Consider the following 18,266-nt stretch of genomic DNA (forward strand, 5'->3'; position numbering starts at 1 on the left):
AAATCCTCTTCTGCCTTGCACTTTATGTGATCCAGGAAAGCTAGTGTTGAAATGAGGATGTACGACCCTCAAAAACTGTTACGTTAAGAGCCAAGAATGTCCACAGCACTTTTACACTTGATCTTAGCCAAAAGGCCGAGAAGCGATAGCACTTTTAATTATATCAAATCATTGATAAAATTTAGGCTCATATTTCCATAAACTAGTTAGGACAGACAGAAGAGTCGTTGGACTGGAACGTCAGACCTGTTAAAGGGAGTGCTGGTGTTCAGGTAGCTTGACTGAAGCAGGATTGTGAGCTGTGTCCCTCGAACAGAAGCTCCAAACTCCTGCATTCCCAAAGGCTAAAACGGGAGAAGGGGAATCTTCCAAACCTGTCCCTGAACGACAGAGAGTACAATCGGAATGAAATGATTTGCATAATTAATATTTGTTGATTGTTGGCGGACAAAAGAAAGCTTCCTTCCATGGTCTGCACATGCCTTTTTAGCTTCTGTGAAGTCTATTTGCTGGAAGAAGCAGATAAAACGACAATGAAATGCTATTTGGTGACTATAGAATTAGAAGAAAAAAAAGAGGGGATTTTTTTTCCCTTCAAAGATAATATTTGGCTTTTGGATTGGAAGAGACCAGCTGTCCCTCAATTGTCACTGGCAGGAGTGTGTGTGTGTGTGTGTGTGTGTGTGTGTGTGTGTGTGTGTGTTTAGAGAAATAGAGACAGAGAAACAGACAGAGAAACAGAGACAGAGACAGAGAGACAGAGAGCACGCGTGTATGTTTGAGTAGCTTCAGAGAAAAGTATCTTGTATGCAGCCAGAACCTTTTGAGATTAGTATTTCCACCTTTCATGACGTAGCCCCAGGAAATTGCAGTTATCTACAAAGCTCTTCATGGGGATATTGTTAACAATAACACAATGGTGTCAGTCACAGAATAGTTAATAAGAGCCGAGTAGCCCTCAGTGTCCACCATGAGCAGACTAGTCGAGATGGTTTAGTATGTCTGTGAATGAAATGAATATGGAGGTTGTAAATGTTTGTGAAGAATTATTAAAAGTGTAGGGAAATACTTATGAAAAAAAAACTGCACAGGGTGAGAACGAAATGGTGTTAGTCTATGATCTCAGTTGTGCCTAGATAAGCCTTAGAGGACTAGCGGTATAGTAGGGTGTTTGCTTGCCTAGCATGCTGGAAGCTCTTACATCACTCCGCTGGCCGGCTGTGGGCCATGGGCTTCATGTATCCCAGTCTGGCTTCAAACTACTGTAGAGCTGAGTTCAACTTTGAATCTCTGGTCCTCCTGTCTCCAGCTAGAACTACAGGTATGCGACACCATGCCCAGTTTATATGGTGCTAGAATTGAACTCAGGGTTATGTACACGTGAGACGGGCGGTCTACCTATTCAGTTGCGGCCCCAGCTTTGTGACGTACTTCGGAAAAAACGTAGCAAACCCAAATATCTACTGAGAGCTTGTTCTGTGCATCGGACCTTGGATAAGCCTCTCCATAGTTCAACCAGGCAGGTTTCCTCAACTGTTTTCCAAGATAAAGAAGCTGAAGTCTGGTGAGGGGGAGGAGCTAGCTTCTCTCCTTGTATTCTCATAAGGACGCGTGCCCACCTTAGTCTGCCTGGCTGCAGAGCCCAGCCTCTCTCCACTCCATCACAACGACTGTCTTTTTCTGGCCATTGCAATTCACCCTCTGAGTGCTTCTTCCTGCACAAGGGCTTTTGCCATTTACTTATGCACTGCTTTGAGTGACATCTCTTGTGATGCAACTATTTTTTTTTAAAGCAAATGTGTCTTACTCCTCTTCCCTAAATAATCCAAGCTCCTTAAAGTCCAGATAGCAGTTTTCCACCTAGCCCCCTGCTGAGCACGCCAAGCTCCTTAGTTGTTTACTGAACCTTCATTTAAAGAATTAACCACTTTCCCCTGTGGCTCTGGTGACAAAGGCCAGGCTTATGAGCTGTCAGGGTTTTGGCAGTGTCCCCAAGTTCTCAGGATGGCTTTAGCCCAGGGAATAACTAGCTCTGGCCACAGTTTGTGGGGGATGCTTACAAAGCCAGCGGCACAGTGGCAAGCATTCTGCTCCCTCCTGTTGCTTGCTCTGCAAAGGGTTGACTTTGCCAGACCCTGTGTGTGACAGAAAGCTCTGCTCTGTCCCAAACAGGCTCCAAGTTAGTCGGGGAGGAGGTTTATTATGCACAGTTCTTTTTGTTGATGGTCCACGGCAGGAGGCATGGGCATTAAAGGCCTTCTGAATATGAAGGGTTCAGAGATGATTTAGTGCTTGCTTCGTGGAACCCAATCTCCCAGAATCCATCTAAAAGAAAGAAAGAAGAAAGAAAGAAAGTCAGGTGAGGTGACACTCATAGTCCCACCAATGGAGAGATCAAGACAGGCAAACTCTGGGGCTTGCTGGTGAGGCCAAGGAGAGGCTGTCTCTAAAACCAAAGCAGACACAGTACAGCAACACAGATACCAATTCCCTTCTTAAACCCTGACCTGCTCAAGTGAGCTTACACAAACATGCACGCACACACGTACCCACATGACTGAGGAAGAATATAAAGGATTCTCTTGTCCTCTTTTGCAGTGTGGAGTGGGGATGGAATCCAGGGCTTTATATGTGTGAGGCAAGGGTTCTACCAGCTGAGGTACATCCCATCGAGTCCTTTGGTTTTGGTTTTAAAAGGGAAAAAAAACCCAGACTTTTTTTTTCCTTTTATGATTGAAGGATAAAATAAAAAAGATGGAGTTAATGTTTTCCCAAATGAGGAGAGAGAGGGTGGCAGGAGACTGCTTTCCAAGGGGTGAGTAATCCTGGCAGAGGGCTGAATTGCAGAGACAGGGTTATCAAATGTCAAGTAGGGAAAATCACGCTCTCCCAGATCCCGGGCCGGGTGTCTGAGTGTCTGCCTTCAACACTTAACAGGTGAAAATGATTTCGGCAAATAACCGGCAGCCTTCCACCTTGCAGTCCTATACCAGCTTATTACTGGTTCTGAGAGGCACTTTTACTTTGTTTAACCCGGTTATCTGAAAAGTCTCCGTCCACCCTCCATCCCCCCCCCCCCCACTAAAATGGGATTAGGAGCGGATTCCCATCAAAGTTTTGTAGCAGGACCAAATTTCCTATCTGAAGAAAGTCGGCTAGACCGGTGCATAAACAGAGACAGTTTAGAATCACCCTGGTAAGTTGGCTGAACAAAAGGCCACCCGATTAGCAATGCAATAACCATTACTTGACTAATCCTCGGGCCAGAAGGGAGAATTGTTCTGCAAGTTTCTTGGGCTCACATGGCAGGCGCTGTGTGGCTTTGTGACTGTGAGGCCCAGCAACCAACAAGACTCAAAAGTGAGGTGACAAACTGGGAAGGAGGGCAGGACTTTCGGAAATAATTGAGGGAGCAGATTCTGTTCTCCATGGAAAAGGCTTGTTTTCGTTTTCCTTAACCTAGTAATTTATTGCTGGTGGCCCCGGGCAGCTGGGGAACAAGAGGAAGTGCCTAGAGCCCCCGTGGACAGTGGATTTCTAAAGAGAACCCAGCGAACTCTGGCAGAGCTGCAGTGCTCCTAGAAATGGGGTCACGCGATCACCCCACAGATGGGCTTTGAGTCTATCAAGAGTAATCTATCATCAGAAGGATGGGCTGGGAAGTACTTGTGTGTGTGTGAGAGAGAGAGAGTGCAGGGGATCCATGCAATGCTCTCTTGGAATATTTTAGTAAAGCAATGGGTCCTTTAGAGCTACTTGTACGTCTAAGGCATAGGGACAAAGAAAGGCTAGGAATGAAGGGACTGTAAGCAAGAGGTGCATTAGAGACTGGTGAAGGCTGTTGGGTGTGGGAGGGGGGCATGTGCCCTGCCTACAAATGCCCACCACACTGCTTCCATCCCTCTATGTGGGAATTTAGGTCACACTTTCCATTCTCTCTCTCTCTCTCTCTCTCTCTCTCTCTCTCTCTCTCTCTCTCTCTCTGTGTTCATGTGGGTGTACATGGGTGCATGTGGAAACCAGAAGCCATCCTCCCAAGTCATATCTGAAGAGCCATACACCTCTCTCTCTCTCTCTCTCTCTCTCTCTCTCTCTCTCTCTCTCTCTCTTTTAAAGACAGGGCCCCTCATTGGCCTGGGCTGCACTGGCCAGCCCCAGATCTACCCAGCTCTATGTCCTCTGTGTTGGGATTACAATTGGGTAGCACCACATTCAGGTGTTTTAGTGGGTTATGTGGAATCGAACTCGGCTCTTCATGTTTGCATAGAACGGTCTTTATAGACTGACCCATCTTTCGGCCCTTCTGGGTCACTTTAAAGCTAAAGCCTCAGATCTATGGCAATACGAAGTCCATCAACTTAAAAACTATTACTTCAGGGCCTCACGGTCTATTTCAATGGTAAATGTTTGTCAACATGTAACACGGCTGAGGTCCTGATCTTCAGCCAGGGAAACAAAACAAACAAAGCAAAACCCCCGCTCCCTGCTCCCTGATTAAACAGCAGCAAGGACAAAAGAAAATGAAACAAACCAAACACTTGGTTCAAATGAAAGATCTCCCAACCTTCATATCAGCTGAGGACTTGGCTAGAGGCATGAGAGCCGGGGCTGTTGGGACACACCCCCATCCAGTGAGATGAAAAAGGTCTGCTTTAGACTCTCTGCAGGGAGGCCTCTGCCTCCTAATTTCCCCATCTCTCTGGAGACGAAAATTGCTCATTTGGGAATTTCGAGTCGACTCTTCCTTTTGGCTCCTGAACAGCTTATTCCTGGGACCCTGACGAGAATCCCCAAATTCTCTGGGACTCTCTTTACTGTCCTTGGACTCCCTGTCTTCTCAGCTGCCTTGAAGGCTGGTCCCATCGTGTGTGTGTGTGTGTGTGTGTGTGTGTGTGTGTGTGTGTGTGTGTGTGTGAATTGTCATAAAATGACAACTTTCTCTCATGGGACACTCTTCCTCCTTCACTTTAAACAGGAGCCACAAGAGAAAGGACTGTAGACCGGGCAGTGTTGCTGTGTGATTGACAATGGGGAGTGCTGGGTTTAGCCCAGTGAAGTGCAATTGTCCCAACTTTGCATGGCTCCTGTAACTCCAAAATCAGACACATTGCAATGGTCACCCGGGTTGGGGATTTAGCTCAGTGGTAGAGCGCTTGCCTAGAAAGCGCAAGGCCCTGGGTTCGATCCTCAGCTCCGGGAAAAAAAAAAAAGAAATGCAATGGTCACCCAAAATTGCCACCGTGGCAATATTTACACCACAGATGGAAAGCAGCCAACATGATGTAACTAGGCTTCTCTTTTTAAACCTCCATCCTCGTCTTTAAAAAAAAAAAAGTTTTCGTTTTTTTTTTTTTGTTTGTTTGTTTTTTGTTTTTTTTTTTTTAAGATGGGGATTCTCACCTATCCTAGGCTACTCTCAGACTCTGTGTCTACACAGAGGACAGGGGTGACCTTGAACTTCTAACCCCCTGTTTTGGAACGGTGAGCGAGTGATAGCAGCTTTCGTGGTGCAGGAGATGGAATCAAGGCCTGTGTGCTGACTAAGCACTACATTGACTAAGACACACCCCCAGCCTCAGTTTGGTTTTGAGAACGGATTTACCGGGACACGGTTTTCCAGTTTGGATCCCGAGAATATATATGACTAACTCCCTTTGTCATAATAGTCATGTAACATTAGCATTTACTTTTTGGGTTATTGGGAAGAATAAATATGGCGCACACATAAAACCTTTATTATCACACAGGACACAAAGTAAGTACTCAATAAATACGACCCACTTTAATATACCTTTACGTTTTGCCCCCTCCCCAGCATGCGCGCGCGCTCTCTCTCTCTTCCTTGCCAGCGAAGGGCTGTAATTAACCAAGCAAACGGCTTTCCCCACCATTGCCCACATACGTGAGGTAAAGGGAAATGGAGCTTTAAATAACATATGGAATGGTCTCACTTTTAATTTCACGGCAAAAGAGAGGCAGCTCTGATGAAGGAGACGAAATACCTTTTTCCATCCATGCCCTGAAAGCCCCTGTCCTTGTGGAGTCTCGGTCAAAGGGTTGGAAGGTGTCTCCAGAACCATCTGAGACACCTTCCTATGAGGAGCTCTGTCCCTAGCACCGCGTGGATGGTTCTGTCTCTGAGCCTAGACATGGGCAGCCCATGACTGCGTAGGGGAAGCCTGTCCTCTGCTGGGTAGACCTAAATCATCACTAGACAGATTCTCTTCTGTTTGGCGCCCGTCTCTCCCATTTTCTATCCACCAGATCTAACTCAGCTATCGTGTGATTGAGACAAAGACAACTCCACTGGCAACCAGTATTGTCCCTCGGACCAGGCAAAGTGTTCCCCGTCCCAAGACATTTCTAGTAGAAGCTTGGAGCACAAAGGAAGGATCCTTCCTTTCATTAGCAAGTTTGACTGGAGACTAGGGTCAGGTTAAGGTTTCCTTTCATAAAGGAAATTATCTCCAAACAGGGACGTTTTGGGGATTAAGTGACTAAAAAGATTTAGTGCTGAGCTTTTTAAGGTCTCGTGAGACTTGCAGATGTCTTCCAGAGAAAAACGTGTGGAAGGAGCCATGTCGGGGGAACAGGCTCATAATGAAAAAAATTAACCCCGTCTTTGCTTGACTTCATAGGCAGAACCAGGTTAAAGTAAATACTTAAACCTCCGAGTGGGATTCAGTTGGCAGAGCGCTCGCCTCCCCCAGATATGAAGTCGTGCGTTCAAGTCCGGTCTTTCCATAAACCGGGCATAGAAGCCCTTGCCTGTAACCCCAGGGCTCTGCAGGGGAAGGCAGGAGGATCAGAAGCTCAAGGTCGTCCTCTGTTCCATAGAGTGTCAGGGTTAGCAGTGGCTACAAGAGACCTTGCTCTTTTTGTTCGTTTGTTTCAAGTAACAAAAGAATGTGTCTGTTAAATGAATTTCTCTCTAGCAAGCACTGATTACTGCTGGAAGAAAATATTACTGCATCGTTTAGCCAGCAGCTGCCATGCATACCCTCCACCAAAGGCTCGAGCTCGGCCCGGGGTGGGGTTTAGTGGTAGGTACGTGTAGCTGTTATGGGGGTGTGGATTTGATCCTCAGTCCCTTCACTGGGATACAATGCACAGGGTTTTTCCTGGGACACTATTAATCAGCGATGACTCTATGTAGACACAGTATCTTTCTAAATGAAGGGAATGAAAATGTCTGTAGGACCATTTGAAATTAACGACGGGATGTGTTTGGGGTTCTCTCTTTTTGCTTTCCCCATTCATTTATGCCTGCATTTTGCCTGTGAGAGTGGCGCGTGCTTGGAGTTATTTTGAGCCTGCTTTGCTCACATTGGTCATTGGTGTAGACTGCCTTTGAGAGCAAGGCTGGGGTAGCCCCTTGGAGAAGGAGGGCATTGAAGGACCCCGAGTCCGGCCTTATTTGTTGTCTCTTCATAGTCTGGAAAGCAGCTCACTGGGAGGGGGACACGGCTGAGTCAGTAAAACGTTTGCCACACAACACAAGGATCTGAGTTCACAATCCTCAGAACATACTTGAAACAGGTATGGCACACTTGTAATCCCATGGCAAGGAGGTCATGATGGATAGATAATACGGGCCTGGCCAGACAGCCAAATCGGCCAGCTCTAGGCCAATGAGAGACCATTGCCTCAAAAATACAAGGGGGAAGGCATCTGAGGAATGAGACCTCTAGCATCCATATACACAAGCATGTGCACACACATGTACACACATGTACACATACATAAATACAAAAGCAACTTCCTTGTGGATGACTCATGGCTCATTTGGGGTCAGAGCAGGCAGAGTGACCTTCATGGAGACTGTTTTTGAAGCACTGGACACTTGGGATTAACCCTTTCCTACAGGTTTCCACTCACATGTGCAGATTCTGATTCTTATCTCTGGTGGTAAACGGGAAGGCGCCTTGGTACAGAATCAGTTTTCCATTTTTGTTTGCCAGATAAAATTTCACTTTAGTGTTAGAATTCTAGCAGCTGATTACTGTTCTAAGGTTTTGTTTTTCTTTCTTTCCTTTCTTCTTCTTCTTTTTTTTTTTTCTCATTGTCTTTCAACCATACAGGGTGTAGGAAAGTTTTTGTCACCATTTGGCATCTTGCCAAGACATAAAAAAGAACTACCCACCCTCCTACCAAAGCCCTCCCGTGACATTTCTCACATGTGTGCGCTCATACATGCCCACAGTGTCCCCTCCCAGAGACCAACTGCTTGAGAACCCCAAGTACTCAAGTCTTCCTGTGTTTTCCTTTCAAACGATTTCCTCTTTTCCTTCCTCCTTATCTCTCCCTCCTCCTTCCTTCCTGTCTTCACCTTTCACCTCTTTCAACCCTTTGTTTTTCCCTCTCCTCCCTCCCTCCCTTTCTCCCTCTCTCCCCTTCCTCTCTTCCTCCCTCCTTCTCTTCCTTTCTCCCTTCTTTTTGTCCTCCTTTCTTTTTTCTCCTCTCTTTCTTCCTTCCTTCTTTCCCTCCCTCCTTCCTGCCTTTTTATAGTAGTATTGCGTATCAAACTCAGAACGGACGGCAGGACTTCAGGAATGCTAGCTAGTATTCTGCCACAGAGCAGAATTCCTAGCCTCTGATTCTGACTCTGAGTCCCAGCAGCTCACACACACACACACACACACACACACACACACACACACACACACCCGCCTCCCCAATCAGGCCTAGTCACACATGTAGACTTCTCTCTAGGACACTGGGGCTGAGAGTCCTTAGACTGACCCAGACTGTGATCAGAGCTCCCTACGGCCTGGCTGTCTAAGACCTCCCCAACCCTTCTATGTTAAACACAATCATTTCGTTGACCCTCCTTCTTGACAGGTCCCAGATGCCCTCAGTGTCTTTCTTGAAAGCACAAATCTATAGAAGGTGGGTCTGCCATTTATCTATCCCACAGCAGTTAAGAGAACTTTGGGAGCTTGTGCTAGGGGGAAGTTCAGTTGACAACGTGTTTGCCTAGTTTGCATTAAACTCTGGGTTTAATCCCCAGCAACGTATTAACTGGGCGTGATGGTGTATACAAGTAATCTGAACACTCAGAAAGTGGATGCAGGAGGATCAGAAGTTCAAGGCCATTCTCTGGGACAACATTGGTCACAAGACATGCTACCCCCTTTCCCCCCCAAAAGAGGCCAATGAAGTCTAAGCTTCCCCCCCCCCCAACTCTGTCCCACTTTGTTCTAAGTGTGAGCAGCCTTGTTTTTTCTCCTCAGAGCGAGGGAAGTGGGTTTAACCAGGTCGCCCTCCCTTCTCTCTGTTGTTGGGGTGGAGCGTGCTGGGGTAGGTTGTGTGCGAACATAGCTGTATTTCTTGACCCACCAGAGGCTATGGATGAGGAATCTCCCCATTCCTGGGTCATCTCCCAGGATTTCACAGAAGCCGATGTAACAGCAATGAACCAGGCATTTCCGTCTGGGGTGTGTGTGTGTGTGTGTGTGTGTGTGTGTGTGTGTGTGTGTGCGCGCGCCCCTACAGAGGCTGAAGTCCATTTTATTTTTCTGAGACTGAGTCTCTCATGGACTGCTTTAGCTAAATTGGCTGGCCAGCTGGGAACCTGTTTCCTGTCCCCATCTCTGAGCACAGTTACTCATGCCTGGCTTTTATGCAGGTGCTTGCTGTGTAAGGGCAAGTCTTCACTTTTGTATAGCAAGTGTTTTACCCACTGAGCCATCTCCCCAGTGGCGTACCCCTAACCCCGTACAGGGTCTCATGGAACCCAGAGTAGCTACAAACTTACTGTGTTGCAGGACATGCCCTTGAACAGAATTCTGACCTTCTTCCTGGGATTATGGTGTACTACAATGTGTGGTTTATGAAGCGCTGGGAATGGAACCCAAGGCTTTGTGCCCGGTAGATGAGAACTCTACAGATTGAGCTACATCCACAGGCCAAGACCGGGTTCTGGAGGTGAAATGCTGAAGGGTTAAAACAGAACTCTGCCGAGAGAACTTTGGGAACGAAGGTTCGGGAGTGTAAACGGGACTGTGCTCTGAAAATTGAAGGCAATGGCTTTCCCCGAGTGTGCCAGCCTTAAGAGTGTGGTGCACTGGGTGAGGGGAGACAGGACCAGAGACCTGTTCTCCAGACTCTGACATTACAGACGATTCTCTTGGAATTCTATTAACCTGATATCCTGAAAGATTAATATGAGGACCATCCAGGGTAATCCATGGGGTTACACTGTAAACTGGAACGGCATTAATTAAGAGTTCATTATGATAGAGATAAGATGTTTTAATTAAATCTAGATTAAGCGAAGGGCAAGGTAAGCTTCCACTCGTTATGACTTTATAAATCACAGGACCAATTTTCAACCCGACCCCAGCCCTTTTGTGAAAGGCTGGGATAATCAGAGGCTGAGGCTGAGGCTGAGGCTGAGGCTGAGGCTGAGGCTGAGGCTGAGGCTGAGGCTGAGGCCGAGACTGACTGAAACCAGGTTGGTGTTAAGCCATTTCATAGTGCTAGTTTCCTTTGTCTTCCTTGAGAACCTAATGCACATGCACACACACACACACACACACACACACACACACACACACACCACCTTCCCCCACCAGCCCCCCCATACTCACACACACACTCACACATACAGACACATCATCATCATCATCATCATCACCACCACCACCACCATCATCATCATCATACCACCACCATCACCACCATCATCACCACCACCAACACCATCACCATCATCACCACCACCACCACCACCACCACCACCACCATCATCATCATACCACCATCATCACCACCACCATCACCATCATCACCACCACCACCATCACCATCATCATCACCACCACCACCATCACCATCATCATCATCATCATACCACCACCATCACCATCATCATCATCATCATCACCATCATCATCACCACCACCACCATCACCACCATCATCACCACCACCACCATCATCACCACCACCACCACCATCATCATCATCATGATCTACCCTCTCCAGTGGCTCCTCTTCCTGCTCTGATTTCTCTTCTCTCTCATTTCTGAGGCATCCTTAATATTCCCTTTCTTTCTTCTCTTCTCTACTTCTCTCCATCTCTTTAGTTTTTTCTTTTTCCCACCCCTCATTCTTTTCTTTCTTCTTGAAACATGATCTTATGCATTCAAAATTGGCCTCAAACTTGCTACATGGTTAAGGATGACCTTGAACTTCTGATCCTCCTGCCTTCACTTTCCTGGGATTACCGGCATGCACTACCATGCTCAGTTTACATAGGACAGTAAAGACGGAACACCAAGGTTTCTTACACGACAGCCAAGCATCTACTAACTGAGCTGCATCCCCAGACCTTTCTCCCCTTTCTTTTACTCCTATTCATTTTCTTTTACCCCTCTTTTCTTCCTTCCTTTTTTCCTTCGTTCCTTCCCTTCTTTCTTTCCCACTTTGAGTGCTGACACATGTGTGGATCTGCTATGTGCCAAGGAAGATTCTAGCCTTTAGTCTCAAGACCCTAGCCCAGCAAGGGAAGAACATTGTGCGATGCAGTAACCCACAAGTAGGATGCAGGCGTTGGTTGTGAAACCAACAGGCAAGCTTTGAAAAATAAAAGGGTAACCTTCAGACTTTCTCTGCCCAGCACTACCTCCCTCCACGGGCTCTCCCTGGTTCTTCATTCATAAACTCTAACTCCAAATGTAGTCCTCCTGATTAGAACATGCATGATCATGATATAAGTGACATGAACATTGTGTGTCTAGTGTCTAGGAAAGCGAGAGGGGGGTCTTTCATAGAGGAGGATAAATATATGGAGAAAAAGGACAGACTCTGGAAAAACTGGATAGGGGAAGACAGGCGTGCAGAGGAAGGTGGAAACTTAGACAACCACTTAGCCAGCTCTGATGGATTTCTGTCTGGAGAAGTACACTGCAGCTAGAGTTTAGATGGTTTCCCAATCAAGGCTAAGAGATCTGGACATTGTCCTATCAAATAATAGGAAGAGCATGAAGAATTTGAGTTGGAGAATACAGCAAGAGCTTGGCTGGAAATGATTAACTTAGGGGCTGGAGAGATAACTTAATGGTTAAGTGTATATACTGTTCTTACTGAGGTTCTTACTGAGCTTGCCAGTACCCATGGTTAATGTCTAGCAACCACTCATAACTACAGCTCTGGGGGTTGAGGGGAATCTAATGCTTCTGGCCTCTTCAGGCATCTGCACTCCTGTACACACGCACACACACACACACACCACAACACACACACACCACGACACACACAGAGACACACACATACACACACATGCACATACACACACACCACACTACACACCCACACCCACACCACACCACACCACATACACACATACCACACCACATACACACACACCACACCCCCACACACAACATAACACACACACATACACACACACACACACACACTTTAAAAATAAACTTTAAATGCACATAAGATTGTTAAGTGTGGTTCGGAGGAGAAGGGAAGGTTGAGAGACCAGATAAAATCATGTTGGAGAGATGGTAAAACTCTGGCTAGTTGGATGGTACTGGGAGTTGGAGAGATTCTCCCAAGCAGGAGAGATCTTGGGGACTAGGAAAGAAGGGGGACGTCAGGACACTGACTGGACTTGTGGCCAGGATATAACTAGGGGAGTTCCAAGGACAGCCTGTGCAGGAGGGAAGGCATGATGTGAAGTGAAATTCTGAAGGCTTATCCTTTATTGTTTTAAAGCTTGGGTGTTGGTTTCACAACCCGTGCCTGCCTGTGACTTGTGGGATGTTGTGTAGCTTCAGACATCCTGTTACTGATGTCATTGAGGTGACTTCAGTGCTTTGCATGTCTTGAAAGATAGTCATCAAGGGTGGCAAGAGTGGTAGACCAAGAAAAAAAAGTAAGTTTCTAGATCCTTCCCTAAGGTCTAACCCGTACAAGGTTAAATCTGGTTGGTGCTATAGGTAGGTCACTAAGTTAGGTTAAAGCAAATCAGTATGTGGTTATCGAAGATCAGTTAGAGCTGGATACTGTGCTAAGAGGTATGGAAGGAACGACACCCAGGAAGAGGTAAATGTCTTAAGAAACTTAAGGGTTAAAGTCCGCATCTGTGATATCATGGTAGCCCTGCAGATATAATCGTCTGTAACGTTTATGGTAAGAGATGGATTACTTAGAAAAGCTGGAAAGCAGCCACCTTCCTCAGACCTACAGAATCAGGAATGCCCAAACCAAGATCCAGTGGCTCAGAGGAAGAATCCATTACAAATCAGTTACTAGGGGAGGGGTCACAGAGATGCTACCCCAGGGGACCTTGTCAGCACACCACTTCTTTTCTGAATGGCCCATTGTTGGAATGTCCTACATAAGACCTTGTTAGAATAACCCCAGGGATGCAAGTAGAATTTCATTCACACACAGAGCATAGCTAGCTTTGCACTTGTGCCTTGTAAATGGAGCCAGCGCCATTGCTAAGGCACATGGCCATCATTTCCAGAAGGAAAAGGAAGGCAGGCATCTGCTTCCTGAACTTGATACCTTAGTTAAAGTTAACTAAGTGTAACTGCTTTGTGGGTTCTGCCTTACTGCTGGGCTTCTGACAGGAAGATAACCGTCAAGGACTCAACACACACCCAAGTCTGGAGATGCATACTCTCCAGGCCCCACCCCTTACTTAGGGGTTATTGGCAGTTGATGGCTGCTGAAAGAGGGATAATCATTCTTCTTTAAGGGCGTGGCCCACTGGTCGATTTCCCATGCACCAGTGGATACCTTATTATACCTATGCACATATGAGCAGCCCTAATTGAACTTAGTTGGTTATCAAAAAGAGATGATGACAATGAAGAAGAAATGTAAAAGGAAAAGAGGAGGAAGAAGAGAAAGGGGAAGGAGGAGGGGAAGGAGAAGGAGAAGGAGGAGGAGGAGGAGGAGGAGGAGGAGAAGGAGAAGGAGAAGGAGAAGGAGAAGGAGAAGAAGAAGAAGAAGAAGAAGAAGAAGAAGAAGAAGAAGAAGAAGAAGAAGAAGAAGAAATTGAAAGGAAGACATACTGAGGAGATACAGAGGGAGGTGGGGTGTAAACGGGGAGCCAATATTATTACACTTCATTTTATATATGTATAAAATTCTGAAAGAATAAAAATACATCATTAAAAAGAAACCTATTTCCCAGTTCCAAATCTTTCAGCAGACTGAATAGATAATTTGTTATCATTTTCAAAACACATGGCTGAAAGTATCTTGAATTCATAGGAGTCAGGTGTGTGTGTGTGTGTGTGTGTGTGTGTGTGTGAGAGAGAGAGAGAGAGAGAGAGAGAGAGAGAGAGAGAGAGAGAGAGAGAGAGATTAAGAATACTGCACGCTAACAGGCACAACCAGCTTGGCCAGTTTCACCTGGTGGTTGGAGAAACGTTGTGGTTGTTAAAAGTGATGTTCATATTTGGCAGAAGAAAGAAAGCCCTGGAGGGAGAGCAAGCTTTTGTCTAGTGCCCAGAGTTTATCCATTATCCCTACTGCCAGGGAGATGAGCTTGAAAATGACCAGGCTCAAATAGGGTCGAAAAATATTTCTGTGAATACTAATAGCTAGATTGGAGTACAGGGAAGTCAACCAAGAATCAACCTAATAAGAAGTTTGTGGACCCTCTCAGATCTTCTAAATTATTTCTTCTACTGGCAAGAATTCCTTATGGGAACTTCTAGAAGGATGATTATTACCTTGACCTCTGCCTTTGCACGGCAAGAAGGTAAAACCAGGTAAAATTCACATCTCTGGGTCTTAATGACTTGACAGCTCTGGGTGGGGCTGTGAACATTTGCATTTTTTTTTAAAAAAGTCTTGATTTCTACATCAGCCAGAGTTGAGACAGAACATGTGAGAACATAGGAGAACAAAAATACTTCATCACAATGCTTTGTTTGTGAAGTGCTCACCAGTGTGTGAACAGCATCACAGAGGTCTGCCTGGGGGCCCCCAGAATGATGCCCTCCTCTTCTCATTTCTCACACCTACCCTGGTAGATGGATCCTTATTTAAAAAATGGGTGAATTAGGGCTTGGGGAAGTGAAACCTGTGTGGTATCTGAGGAGTGACAGTTGGAACCCCAGTGTACAAGTGAAACCGGGGAACAATGGGTGTGTCCCTTCTTGTAGAGAGACAAACGGTTGTGACCTTGAAGCCACAACTGAGATTTCAAGCTCAAAAATTGGCGCCAACACAGAGAGGAGAGTGCCGCTGACTAAATCAGGGCAGGGCGAAGCCATCAGTAGCACCGGACACACCCATTTCACTCTCATCCTAAGAGACCCAAAAGAAGGCACTGTGCACAAGTAACCCCTTAGTTTGGTGTCTCAGTTTCCTCTCTTGCAAACTGGAGATGGTAATGGTTGCTGTCTTTTGCCTCAGGTCTAGAATTTCCTCTAATGACCATGGCTCTGGGTTGGAGTTGCTGTGTCCTAGAAGGTGCTAAAAGATGATCATGTGGAAGTCGGGGGAGAAAGAGAAGGACCAGGACACCAAATGCTAATGTGTTCTATTATTTTTATGTCACATGTGCACATGCTCACATATGTGTGGGCATGGTCATGTATGTGTGCATGTGCACATAGGTACACATGTGTATGAAGGCCGGAAGACAATCTCCCAGTATTGTTCCTTAGGAATGCCACCCATTTTATTTTTGAGACAAGACCTGTCATTGGCTTTGAGCTCACCCACCAGATTAAGCTGCCTGGCCAGTGAGCCCCAAGGGTCTGCTTGTCTAGGCCTCCTAGCGATGGGGTTGTAAGCTTGTCCCACCATGCCCAGGGTTATTATTGTGGGTGCCTGGGAGATGGAACTCAGGTCTCTATGCTTACAGAGAGCATTTTCCTGACCTCACCATTGTACTTAGCCCTCATCTCATTCTTTAAGCAAAGGCACATAGACCCTGGGGAGTCCGATGTTTCACATCTCCACTGTACCCCACAGCAGGCAGGTCCCCATGGAAGTCCCCAGTAGGCAAAAGACAGCTCTTTTCATTTCTCACAACTGCTCCAGGGTTGGGTGGCGGCCATCTTGAATTCTGCCAGCATCCTGTGGCGTGTGCGTCTTTCTGGCTAGGAGGAACTCTTCTGGTCGCAGGGATCTGGCAGGTCACTGGGGTTTGTGTTGCTTGATTTTCAACTCATTTCCACGTGGATCTCAAGAGAAAAGTGGCCCCGGTCTCAAAGCTTGTTGAAGACAGAGGTCAATGTTAGCTGTCTTCAGTAACTCCATTTGTATGTTTGTGGTTTATATGTGTGAAGTGCGTGTATGTAGTATATGTGTGCATGTAGTATGTGTATGTATGTATGTATGTATGTATGTGTTCTATGTTTATATGTGTGGAGTGTGTGTTTTATGGCTACATGTGTATGTAGAATATATATGTGCATGGTGTGTGTATGTGTGGTGTGTATGTATGGTATATATGTGTGTGTGGTTTATATGCATGTAGTGTATGTATTTAGTATGTGTGTGTAGTGTATATGTGCATGTGTGTGGTGTGAATGTGTTTTATGGGTACACATGTCTGTGCTGTATATGTGTGTATGTTGTGTATTTGTGTGGTATATGTGTATATGATGTATATATGTATGTGGTGTATATGTAGTATATGTGGTATGTGTGCGGTATGTGTATGCATGTATGTGTGTGGTATGTATATGCATATATGTGTGTGGTGTATGTGTATGGTGTGTGTGTTATATTTGTGTGTGTGGTGTGTATAGTATGCATATGTATGAGCAGTGTTCATGGTGTGTATGTTTGTGTATGGTCTGTGTGAGATTTGTATGTGGTGTGTGTGTATGTATGTGTATGTAGTATGCATGTGAATGTGTGGTATGTGTCTGGTTTATGTGTGTGTATATGGTATATGTGTGTGGTATTGTGGTTATATGTGGTAAATATATGTAAGTGAGTGTGTGCAGTATGTTTGTATGGTTTATATGTATGTGTGTGTGTTGTGTATGTGTGACTGTGTGCGTGGTATATGTGTGTGAATGAGTGTTGTGTATATGTGTGGTGTGTGTGTGGTGTATATGTGCTATATGTGTGTGTTTAATAGGTGTATGTGTGCATGGAGTGTATGTGGGGTGTGTATGTGTGTGTGTGTGTGTGTGTGTGTGTGTGTGGTGTGGTATGTTGGCCAGAGGAGGCTGTCAGAAGTCCCCCTCTGTTTCAACCTCCTTACTCTTGTGAGGCCAGGCACCCCTCTGACCCTGAGGTGGCTGCTCTGGCTAGGCTGAAGGCAGCAACCGCTCAGATCCACTTGTTAGTGCTCCTCAACACAGGGACACCTGGTCACGCCAAGCTTTTATGTGGGTCCTCGGGGATTTGAACTCAGGTCCTCTCTGCTTCATAGCAAGTTCTCTTATCCACTGAGCTCTTTCCCTTGCTTTTTATTTGGAGTCAAGATCTCTAAACTGGGAGCTCACATTTGTGGCTAGACCGGCTGGTCAGTGAGACCCAGGAATCCACCCATCTCTGTGCTAGGATTATAAATGTGTTTTCATGCCTGAATACATACGTCTATATGCATATGACTACTTTTACACCTTTAAAGTTTTTATTCATTTACTTATTTTACTTTTATATGCATGAGTATTTTTATACATTTAAATTTTGTTTACTTATTTTACTTATATATGTATATATGAATATTTTCATATATTTACATTTTTATTTACTTATTTTTTTAAGATTTAATTTGTGTGTGTGTGTGTGTGTGTGTGTGTGTGTGTGTGTGTGTGTGTGTGCATGCCTGAAAAGATATTGGATCCTCTGGAACCATAATTACGGTTGGTTATGGGTTTTCCAGTGTGAGGGTTCACGGTTTGGGGGTCCATCATGGTGGGGAAGGTTCGGTAGCAGGAGCATGAGGGAGCTGGTTACATTCCATTCACAGTCAGGAAGCAGAGACAGACGGACGCTGGTGGTCTGCTCACTTTCTTCAGTTTATTCAGTCAAGAACCCCAAGCCTTAGAAGGATCGTACGTTTAAGATGGGTTTTCACACCTAAGACAAACTTTTCCGGAAATAGCTTTATAGATATGTTTCCATGGTGATTCTAAATTCCTCTTCTGGTTGACAATCAAGATTAATCATCAGACACTCAGATCCCATTGCTCCTGCCTCATACCCCTTCCTCAGAGACAGTATCGGCTCCTTCTCATATTCACCGGTGTCACCTGTGGGTGACTCGTGGACTGCAGCAGCAGCCAGACCATTTGTCTGTTGACAATTATAGTTCTT

The 18,266-nt window shown here is 45.7% G+C and overlaps 1 long non-coding RNA gene across 1 annotated transcript in view; it reads right to left on the reverse strand.

Moving 5' to 3' along the window:
- Positions 1-2,180: 2,180 nt before the first annotated feature.
- The window catches only part of LOC134481488 (uncharacterized), a 35,308-nt gene continuing 19,222 nt past the window's right edge, over positions 2,181-18,266 (reverse strand). Inside the window, exon 2 of the long non-coding RNA XR_010056993.1 lies at positions 2,181-2,325. This is a non-coding gene — a long non-coding RNA (uncharacterized LOC134481488). The remainder of the gene's footprint in view (positions 2,326-18,266) is intronic.

Source organism: Rattus norvegicus, chromosome 13 (assembly GCF_036323735.1).
Source record: "Rattus norvegicus strain BN/NHsdMcwi chromosome 13, GRCr8, whole genome shotgun sequence".
In the NCBI taxonomy this organism is placed as follows: domain Eukaryota; kingdom Metazoa; phylum Chordata; class Mammalia; order Rodentia; family Muridae; genus Rattus; species Rattus norvegicus.